This window comes from Vicia villosa, linkage group LG3, assembly GCF_029867415.1.
Source record: "Vicia villosa cultivar HV-30 ecotype Madison, WI linkage group LG3, Vvil1.0, whole genome shotgun sequence".
NCBI lineage: Eukaryota > Viridiplantae > Streptophyta > Magnoliopsida > Fabales > Fabaceae > Vicia > Vicia villosa.
In genome coordinates this window covers 205,986,777-205,997,889 of record NC_081182.1, presented here as the reverse complement: position 1 = coordinate 205,997,889, position 11,113 = coordinate 205,986,777, and the positions used below count along the sequence as shown (strand labels likewise).

At 31.0% G+C, this 11,113-nt stretch overlaps 1 pseudogene; it reads right to left on the bottom strand.

The window, feature by feature from the left end:
• Positions 1-747, bottom strand: LOC131659793 (uncharacterized; annotated as a pseudogene).
• Between the last annotated feature and the right edge of the window lie 10,366 nt (positions 748-11,113).

Sequence of the window (11,113 nt, the reverse complement as noted above, 5' to 3'; positions counted from 1 at the left end):
CTAAACCTGCGAAGGAAAATTAACTCTATAAAGTAATTTGTTAAAAATAAAAAGAAATCAAATTTGATAATAATGTAGCATAGAATAGGTAACGTACGCTATTCATATTTTGGAAGACCTCCTTATAAAAACGTTTGAAGTCTTATTAGTGACATTGTCATCGTTGTCAGTGATAAGAAGTTGTAAACTAGCTCGTGAAGTAACTCTAAAAACTGCAACATATAACTGACCATGGGTAAAAACAGATTGTGGAAGGCTCTCAACATGTTTAAGAGATTGACATTGACTCTTATTTATTGTCATTGCAAAAGAAACAGATTTAGGAAAATGTTTGCGCTGAAATTTGAATGGAATTCCCATGTCAGAAGGAGTCAATGACAGCCTTGGAATAAAAACTTTTTGGCCAATATTATTTCCAGAAATGACCTTCGCCTCAAGCACAAAATTTCCCAATTGAGTAATAATGAGACGCATGCCATTACATAATCCTAATGATTGGTCAATATTTCTGAGCAACATAATAAACACACCAACCTTTAATTTCAATTCATGATTTGGTAGGCCTGAAGCTTTGATGGTATTCAATAATTCAGGAGTAAGAATATTATACAGACCATCAAGAGTTTCACTTTGTTCACATGGTGTATCAAAACTCAAATATGTTTTAACTTCACCAGAAATCAAAGATAACATGTAATCATTTATGAGTTCAATAACTTCAATTTTTGGTGTACACTCTTTGCACATTTGGTAATGCTTGATAATACCATTGCTTTGTGTGGTCGAAGTCAATTATTTTAACAAGAACAACTCCAATAGAAACCTAATGCGCAAATATATATATATATATATATATATATATATATATAATACTCTGGCCTTATTTATAAGCAGAGATTCCTTTTTAGGTTCATTGAGTAATGAATGTATCTGGTCTACATAATAGACCAGATACATTTATTACTCAATGAACCTAAAAAAGGAATCTTTGTTTATAAATAAGGCCGGAGGGAGTATATATCCAGGAGTAAGTTATTATAACTTACTCCAAATCTAGACCATTGATTCTTTTCAATCTAATGGTTAAAAATAATAAGTAATAGTTTTCTCTCTCTACATTTAACTACTTATTATTTTTAACCACTAGATTAAGAAGAATCAATGGTGTAGATTTGGAGTAAGTTATAATAACTTACTCCTGGAGTAAATATAACCTTCTTTTATATATATATATATATATATATATATATATATATATATATATATATATATATATATATATATATATATATATATATATATATATATATATATATAAAAGAAGGTTATATTTACTCCAAGAGTAAGTTATGATAACTTACTCCACATCTTGACAATTTATTGTTTTTAATCTAATGGTTAAAAATAATAAGGAATTAAATGTAGAGAGAGAAAATTATTCCTTATTATTTTTAACCATTAGATGGAAAAGAACTAATGGTCAAGATGTGTAGTAAGTTATAATAACTTACTCTTGGAGTAAATATATTCCTCCTCATATATATATATATATATATATATATATATATATATATATATATATATATATATATATATATATATATATATATATATATATATATATATATATATATATATATATGAAATAATAATTGATTTATTCTATGCTTCTTTAGAAGAAACTGGATTTATACGAGTATATCATTAAGTAGAATGAAATTGTGTAAATAACACAATATATTATTTGTTAAATTAAAACACTAAATTACATATTGTTCGATAAAAATCAAATAAATAAAATAAATCTTATTATATTTAAAATTAAACTATAGAAAGAAATGCAAGAATGTACACATGTCATTATTTTAGAGTATAATTTTTAATTTATTTTAAATTTAATTTCCCATTTAATTGAGATCATGAGGATGGTGGTGATAATGAATAGTTGAGATTATTCTTATCTTTCTTGTTTTCACATTTTCTTAACAATAAACATTTTCCTTTTTTTTTTTTTAATTATTAGAGCTTGTAAGCTATATTTGAATGTAATATTGCAATGCAATCATCCTTCTATATGAATCAATTTACAATAAAAACAATATTTTATGATTACAATCATTAAAAATGAATATTATTTCAAAAATTAGATATTTATTATTTATTATTTGTTAATTTAATTTTAATCATTTTTAATGAACCTGATTTCGAAATCTTTGTAAATATAACCACCAATATAAATTTTCCTCCACATTTTGAGTTTATTCAATCCATTATTCTCAACAAACCATTATTTTAAAATGGTTTATTTATAAATTTTAATGATTAACATTCTCTTTAATTTTAAAATAAAAATTATTTAATATTTATATTTGTATTTTAGGAGTGGAGTACATATTAAGAATTTAAAGAATATAATTTTTATCTATATTTCTTACAGAGGTATTTTACATATATCTGCCAAAGAACTATATAGGGAAAATACACACTTAACTCTAATATTAAATAGATAATAAAATTTAAAAACAATTTTTTTTGAAGAAACTAAAAAATATATTACAAACAACCAAAAATTCCTTCAAGCACAAGACATACTTGAAAGACTACAAAATGTTATTACAAAACCTCACATTGTTTAAAACCACACAACAAAACGACGACTGCGTAATTGAAACTACCTAATACGTGATACATTGCATAGGATTGAGCCTCCAAAGATTATATTCAACCCTGAAACCCATAAAGTAAGATTTCAGCCACCAATACGTTTGAAGCTTTACCTTTTCCACTATTGTCATCATCGACCACAATCATTAGCACAAGTCTGATTCTCATCCGACAAAATATTATGCCGCATCAAATTATCCTTTGTCGGTAATCTATTACAAAATAAACGCTAAATAAAAATATTTACCTTTAGAGGGACCACTTTCGACCACCAAACCTGAGTCCCACCTAACATTTGAACCTCCACCGTCTTCGTTAACAAATGCTAAACAGTGCTTACATTATAACACTTAGAAGAATAAAGCCGCCAAACCAAATAATCTTCCACCGCCTCCTTAAATTCCACAGTCCGAAGCTCCCAAATACACTCCCTAACCCACTCTTCCTCCCACGCAAACAACCGTCTCCGCCAACACCAAGTCAGACCCCCTCACCCCACCCTAAGTTAAACATCTGAGCTACCTATGCTTCCTTATATTCCGACAAGTCAAAAACAATTAATTGATTATATATTACAATTAATTGTATAAGTCATCTATTACAATATTAAATGATAATTTAATAATTATTATTGGTTATCATTTATATTTATTGTGTTTAAATATAACATTAATATTTTTTGTGCTTATTTCCTCTATTGGACCTAGGGGTGGGAATAGGCCAGGCCGGCCTACAGAGGCCTACGACCCAGCCTACATAGGCCTAGGCCAGGCCAGGCCTATTTAATAAAGAGGCCAGGCTCAGGCTTTTTTAAAAGCCTATTTTATTTAATAGGCCACGCTTAGGCTATTAAAAAAGCCTATGAAGCCTTATAGGCCGGCCTATATTTTCATATATATATATATATATATATTAGAGATATGTTAAATAAGTTGGTTCATGTATGCATATATATTAGAAAAAAAAAGCTAAATAGGCTACCCTCTCTCTCTATATATCTATATATATATATATATATATATATATATATATATATATATATATATATATATATATATATATATATATATATATATATATATATATATATATATATATATATATATATATATATATATATATATATATATATATATATATATATATAGGCCGACCTACAAGACTTCTCAAGTTATATAGATTAATTGAAAACTTTAATGAGATACAGACTTTTTAAATAGGCTTTCAGGCCAGGCCAAGCTTTTAAAAAGGCCAGGCCAGGCCAAAAAACTGAGCCTATGACAGGCCTCAAGCCAGGCTTAGGCCTTTTAAGTTTATCGTAGACCAGACTCAGACCTTCTAAAGCCTAGCCTAGCCTATTTCCACCCCTAAATTTGGACCTTCAATCTACAATATATTACTGCTATTCATTGATATTAATTCATTAGCCATTCTTCCATGACAGCAACCAACTCTAACAATTACATTGATGTGAGTTGTTTAATGTGATAAAGTATATCGTGAGATATTTTCTTTACCGTGAAGTGTATTATCTATTAGTAAAACAAAATTGTCATTAGAAAAAAAGTAAACATGGAAATTTACCATTAGATTGGATTTGATGTACTTTTAATCGTGCTCCCCAGTAGCCAATCCTCTGCACTCCTAAAGTTAGAGCTCCTCAGTCCCTTGGACTCTTAAAAGTTAGAAGAGTACCAATTGAAATTTAAAAGCAAAATGTCACTTCTTCTTCTTCACCATCTATAATATCTATAATTATAATAGCAAGACACTGCAAACTATGAACAAAGTTGCTAGTTAACCTATCTAAATATTTTAAGGGTCCTGAAGTTTGTCTCATGTCAAACACCAGAACAGATCCAATAAATACAACGGGTGAAGATTGAAAGGTTTAATAAACATTGTAGTGAGTTTTTGGTATCACCTAAATCACAACAAACCACCATAATTTAGCAGAGCATTTTCTGTCATTTTTTAGGTTTAGCGAAAATTTAGGGTCTGTTTGTTTCAAATGAGAGGGAGGGAAGGGGAGGGATTTTAATGGAGGGAAGAGAAGGGGAGGGGAGGGATTTTTTGTAATTATATATATGTTTGGTTCAAACGAGGGGAGGGGAGGGGAGGGAATGAATTTCGTTTAAAAATATATTTGGTTCACGAGGGGAGGAGAGAGATTTTAATAATAATTTACAATTTTATCCTTGTAATTTTATATAAGTGATATGATATTCAATTGTAAAAAATTCATAAATATTTTCTTGGAAATAATATTTGTATAACTGTGTGATTAAAAAGTCATAACTTATCGCATAATATTAAAAAATTGAGTACAGTTGATTCGTATTATAACTCTCGATACAAAATAAATTATGCGTTGATAACAACTTTTGAATATATAAAATAAATTATAATAAAAAAAATTATAGTAATTATAATTTTTATTAAATAAAAAAATAAAAAAAAATTTGAAGGTGAAGAATAATTATAATAAATTGATGGAAGCAATAGAGAAAAAATCACAAAAAGAAAAGTAGGAACATGGAAGAAAATAATATTTTTAAAATAATAAAACTGAGGATATTTTAGTAAATATATTAATTTAATTAATATTAAAACTCAGATCCTCTCCCCTCCCCTCCGAATCCCCCCGATTCGGAGGAACGCAAAAAGTGTCATTTGGAGGGATTTTGCTCCCATCCCCTCCCCTCCTAAAAATTGAACCAAACACATTTTATTTCAAATATTCCCTCTCCTCCCCTCCCCTCGCTCTACCTCGATCCAAACACACCCTTAAGCTTCTAAAGCAGGAGCTTTAGGCTTCCTAAAAAGTTTATTTTTCATGGATTAAAAAGCCTCACGAAAAATTTAACAAAAACAACAACCATTTTTTTTTCTAAATTTCGATCATCTGCCCCCACTTCATCCAAAGGAAAACAACCAGCTCAACCTTCTGAACCAATCATTCTGAATCCTCCACCTCTAACTGTCATTTTCCCAACCTTACCTTCTGAAAACATTTTCTCCACTAAACAACCTCCACCATCTGAACCTCAATCTTTTGCACCCCAACCATAACCAACATCTCAAACATCTGAGCCCCAATCAGCAGTAGACATTCATGTCTTCTGTGATTTTTCTGACCCATCATCTCCATCCTCCGACTCTCTTTTCCACCAACCTCGCAACACAACACCTTCCTCTGATCCAGCAGTCGTTGTCTTAGACTCTGATCATGAAGAGGAATCCTCACCTATCTCACTCACTCCACTTCTTCTTTCTGACATACCTTCTGCCCCTACCTTATTTCCAAACCACAAGAGCCCATTACCATCATCAGACCCATCTCAACCCCACCCTCTGTTGATACATGTTTTCAGTTACTTAACTACAGGGTACGAAATTGGATGGAAAATCTGAAGGCTGCATATGATCTTAAGTTAGATCATGTGGTTGTTAGAAAGCTCTGGAACGCCTTCTCCAAGGATCTGCAAGCTAATGTTCTGGATCTTCAGAATATATGTGTTTCTGAAGCTCCTGCTCCTGCTGGTTTGGCTCTGGATTTTGGGAATTGGAAGGCTTTTCAGAATATCAGAAAGTGGAAGTCTCTGCAGGAAGAATCTTCTGTTGCTGTTGCATATGAGGTTGATGATATGGAGCCTGAGGCTGATGAAATGGAAATTGATAATCCTCTGCCTATGGTGGTTTGGAAGCCAAAACAATATCCTTTTGCTCCTAAGGATTTTGTTCTTCTGACAACAGACATGGAAACTCTGTTTTCTTGGTTTGTCTCTAATCCGGTTGCTCAATCAATTATTCAAGCCCCTTCTTCTTTTGCTAGTTCCTCAACTTCCGAAGTGTGGAATACTTTGAAGGAACTTCCGAGGAATCAAGAAGCTGTCTTTGATCTTTTGGCTAAGCAAGATGATACAAACGAAGAGATCAAGACTTGGATGCTGAAGTCTGAAGAGACTTCTAAGAAGTAGGCAGAAGATACCGCTGAGATCAAGAACATCCTAGCCCTGTTAGCTTCTAAACTTTCTTAGTATGTGTCTTGTGTCTTTAGGAGTTTTCTTTTGTTTTTTGCATATGTTTTGTTAACATTCTGTTTCTCAATAAAATTTCTTAGTTCCCTTTCATTCTTTGTTTTCATCTGAATCTTTTTTATGCTTTTTGATGGCTGACAAAAAGGGGGAGAAACGTAATACTGAATTGATTTTATTATATCAGTTGTCAGGCTTAAGTCTCAAACTTTTTTGTTCTAACAAAAATTGCAAAGTTCTGCATATGAATTTTTTTGCAGGAATGTAATGCTCTGAATATCTCAAATAGAGGAGAAACGTATTTTGATGCTCTGAAGATCTTAAAATCCATGAATGAAATTCCAAAGATCTGAAGCAAACAAAATTTGATGCTCTGATACGCTAAGTTATTTAAAGAAAATTCAAAGCCTTGATGCTGTCCAAAAGGAAACTCTGAAAGGAAACTCTGAATCATCTTCAGATTATGCTTAACGTTAAAGTCTCTTATGAAATGAAAAATACTCAAGGAAGTCCTTTTATATTAAATTCATCTGGTATTAATTTTAGGTGGAGATTGTTAATCTCAGGGGGAGATTATTCTATACATTATGATTAGTTAGCATTGCTATATCTGTTTGTTGTCTCTTTCATCTTTATTATGGATACATATTCATATCAATTCTATATGTTTTAAGTCGAATGAATTCAACAAAAGCAGAAACTAAGCACACCTTTTCAATTAAATTCAATGCAACAATAAAGACAACATGGATGCCTCGAATGGTTTCTCGGTCATAATCTACGCGAATAAACGCAACATGGAGATTAAACCATCATCGAAACTATCACGGAATCCTCACTTCACTCAAAATTCCAATTAAAATTAAAATGCGACTAAACACTAACACATAACATAGCCTCAAAAGTTTCTTGATTAACTTCAATACGAATAATCATAACAATAACATTAACCTTTCATTGAAACCATTCAAATAAACTAATGACATACACAAAAAAAAAAAAAAAAAAAAAAACGGCAAAAGCATTCACACAGTAAATGAGTTGCTAAATGTTTGATCTTAATAAAATCAATATAAACAAATTCAATTTTCATTATTAATACAAAAAACACTAGTTTTCAATCAGAACCATCTACATTTGCGGGATTAAAAATCAAATGAAATGTAAAATGAAAAGAACCATGAAAGATAGTAAAGACAAAGGACACACACTTCAGAATCCCAAATATACAAACTTCATAGAAAATAGCCAATACAAAAGAGAATACCATTTGGTTCTATAATGGTCTAAAACAAAAGACAAATTCTCATTCATATACTGATCTGTAACTAAATTCCACATAATTAAGCATCAATATTAATATAAGCATGATTAAAAATAATCAAATTCTTGAAGTGCAACAACATATATCATTATTATGAGATCCATTTTACTAAGTTGCACAAATATACCTGCGCACAGCAAGACCACCAAAGAGCTTGTAACGTAGAGATTCAGCATGAGAAATAGCACAAAGTCCTCTATTGTTAACCTTTTCAGCATAAAGTTTAACACTGTTCTCAGCAAACTTGAACCTCTTCTGAACAACTGAGGTCAGAAAACGCATACACCTCTTAGAAATAAATTTGAAAATTTCTTGTTTCTTGTACGCCCATTTCATACATAAAGAAGGATATTCTCAATATCTTTACTAACTTCAACCATTTGTTTCCTTCTTTTGTAGCATAATTGTGAGGGGGTTCAAAGTTCAAAAACAAGGAGTTCTAAATGAGTCAAATAGAGCAATACATTGTGAAAAACAAATTCAACTACTTATCATTAGAATTTCAGAGATGTACGTAATATTAAGGCCAAATCAAAGGATAGATAAAAGCTATTTTAATGTATGCTATAAGCTATTTTATCAGCTCTCAAAAATCATCACAGTAGTGTTAATTTCAATAGGTCAAGTTAGGGTTTCAAAGAACAACAAAATGAGAGTATTCCGATAGAAAAATAGTGAAAGATGAGAGAAGATTTACCTCTAAACAAATTTGAAGTTGTTGTTGCTGAGAGGAGGTGTTGTCGCCATGGTTGTCAAACTCGCGGGTAGACTCGTAAACTCGTACGAGTTTACGAGTCTATAGGAAGCATAAACGAGTAGACTCACACATAGAGTCATTTTTGATAGACTCGAATAGACTCGGGTAGACTCGCATAAACTCGTATAGACTCGCGAGTCTATCATGAATTTCCGAGTCTATATGTTTTTTTAATTTTGTTTTATGAAACCAATAAAAGTCCAAATTCCCCAAGAGATTTTATTTTTATTTTTTAAAAAGCCCTTATCTTATTTTGTTTGTACAAGAATTAGAATCTCTCTCTCTCTCTCTCTCTCTCTCTCTCTCTCTCTCTCCTAGTATGAAAAAGATAAATAATTTGGTTTATGCAATATGCAATTTGAAGTTGAAAAGTAAAAAAGGAAAAGTAAAGAGTGTTGCTTTTTCATTTAAAGATATTCATTCAGGTGATGAATGGACTACTGAAGATCCTGATGAAGAAAATGTGCAAACTACAGTTATTGTTGAGCAAAATGATGTTATTATTGATAATATTGTGTAAGCTGATGTTGTTGTTATTAAAGTTATGTAGTGGTGGGATGACAATGTTGAGTTAGGTGAAAGTGAAACTTGAAGCAATCCAACAATGATTAATGATGAAGAAGTAGATTCATCTGGGGTAGAGTTTGATGGTGATGATACTTATGGTGATAATTTCGCTAGAATTTTCGATGATTGAAGCCATTAGCATATATCTACTATGTTTTTTTTGCTTTATGTAGTAGTCAATTAAGAAGATATTAGTACTTTAAGTCTTTAACTACATACTATGCTATTTTATTTGTTTTATTTTCGAGTTTTTCCTAAGAAATTTGTTATAGAGTATGAAATTTAAATTTTAATGTTAATTTGTGTACTATTATATATATTTATGCCATATAAAAGATATTTACAAGTGTAAAAATTAGGAGTGTGTCATATATGTGTCACTTACAGATTTTCGAAAGTCATTTTTTATTTTCCATAGACTCGTTCGAGTTTGCGAGTCGAGTCTAGGGACCCTTTACGAGTTTGAGTAGACTCATGAGTTTGACAACCTTGGTTGTTGCTGCCTGAAGTGAGAACGACACAAGTTAAAACTGAGAAGGAACTGAGAATTGCGTTTCAAAAGAGATTTTTGTGAGTTACGACGATGTTGATGGAATTGAGAGCCGCAGTGACCGGTGGTGAACGGTTGAGCAACTGAGGATGAAGGTCGCGTAAGGGGTGGAACAACTGAAATCGTGTTTTATAATTTTAGGGTTTAAGAATTTTAATTATAAAATTTAGAAAAGGTAGCGCTTTTGAAAAGCACTTTCTTAATGTTAAATTTAGCAGCGCTTTTTCTTTAGAAAGCACTTTCTTTTCATATAACTTTAGCAGCGCTTTTTAAAAGTGCTTTTAAGGTTAACATTTAGCAGCGCTTTTTAAAAGCGCTTTCTAAAGTTAACATTTAGCAGCACTTTTGTAAAAGCGCTTTCTAAGGTGCTTTCTTTAGCAGCGTTTTTTTGGAGCGCTTTCTTACGATGGCCTTTAGCAGCGGTGTTTTTAGCTAATTTTGGCGTAGTGTATGGTGTCCACCGAAAATTCAGACACAAATCCATCGTCCCCTGCATTCAAACTATTCGTCCAACCATCTTCCGAATCAGAAGATTCATTGCTGGTAATATGAGTTATAGTTGTACCTAAATTGATGCACGAAGAGTCGTAATTAGTTTCCTGAAAAATCAAAGTAAACTCCTTACCATCAATGACAGCCGTGTATTTATCCGGAACCTTGAACGAAATCGCGACTTTGATCAAAATGCGCGCTACATCAAAATGATCGCCTTTGAAAGTATGTTCATCTATGCACACAAAACTGCCCATTGATTAAGCTATTCTCACGAAAAACTCAAAACACCACGCGTCAACCGGAATGCCGTAAATATGAATCCACATCACCCTACTGTCATCTATCATACATTCATCCCATTTCTTAATTTCATGAAACCAATTCCTCCACCAAGTTAATAATTTGTTTTTTAATTTTTTTAACACAATACTTTTTATATAAAAAAAATTGAATTCTAAAGTAATTTAGATGAAAAATATTTTATTAAACAAATTTTTTTTTTTTTTTTTGGTACTTATTATTATTAAACAAATTTGGATGCAAATAAATCTAAAAATCTGTTTTTATTTATAACAGTATCGGATATTGTACATGTAATTAGAAGATACTAGTCAACAAATTTAAATGCACATTTATTTCTCCTCTTTATAACCTTAATATAAATAACACCTCAAGCATATACCAAACCATACCCACATCTAAAAAAAAGAGAAAAAAAA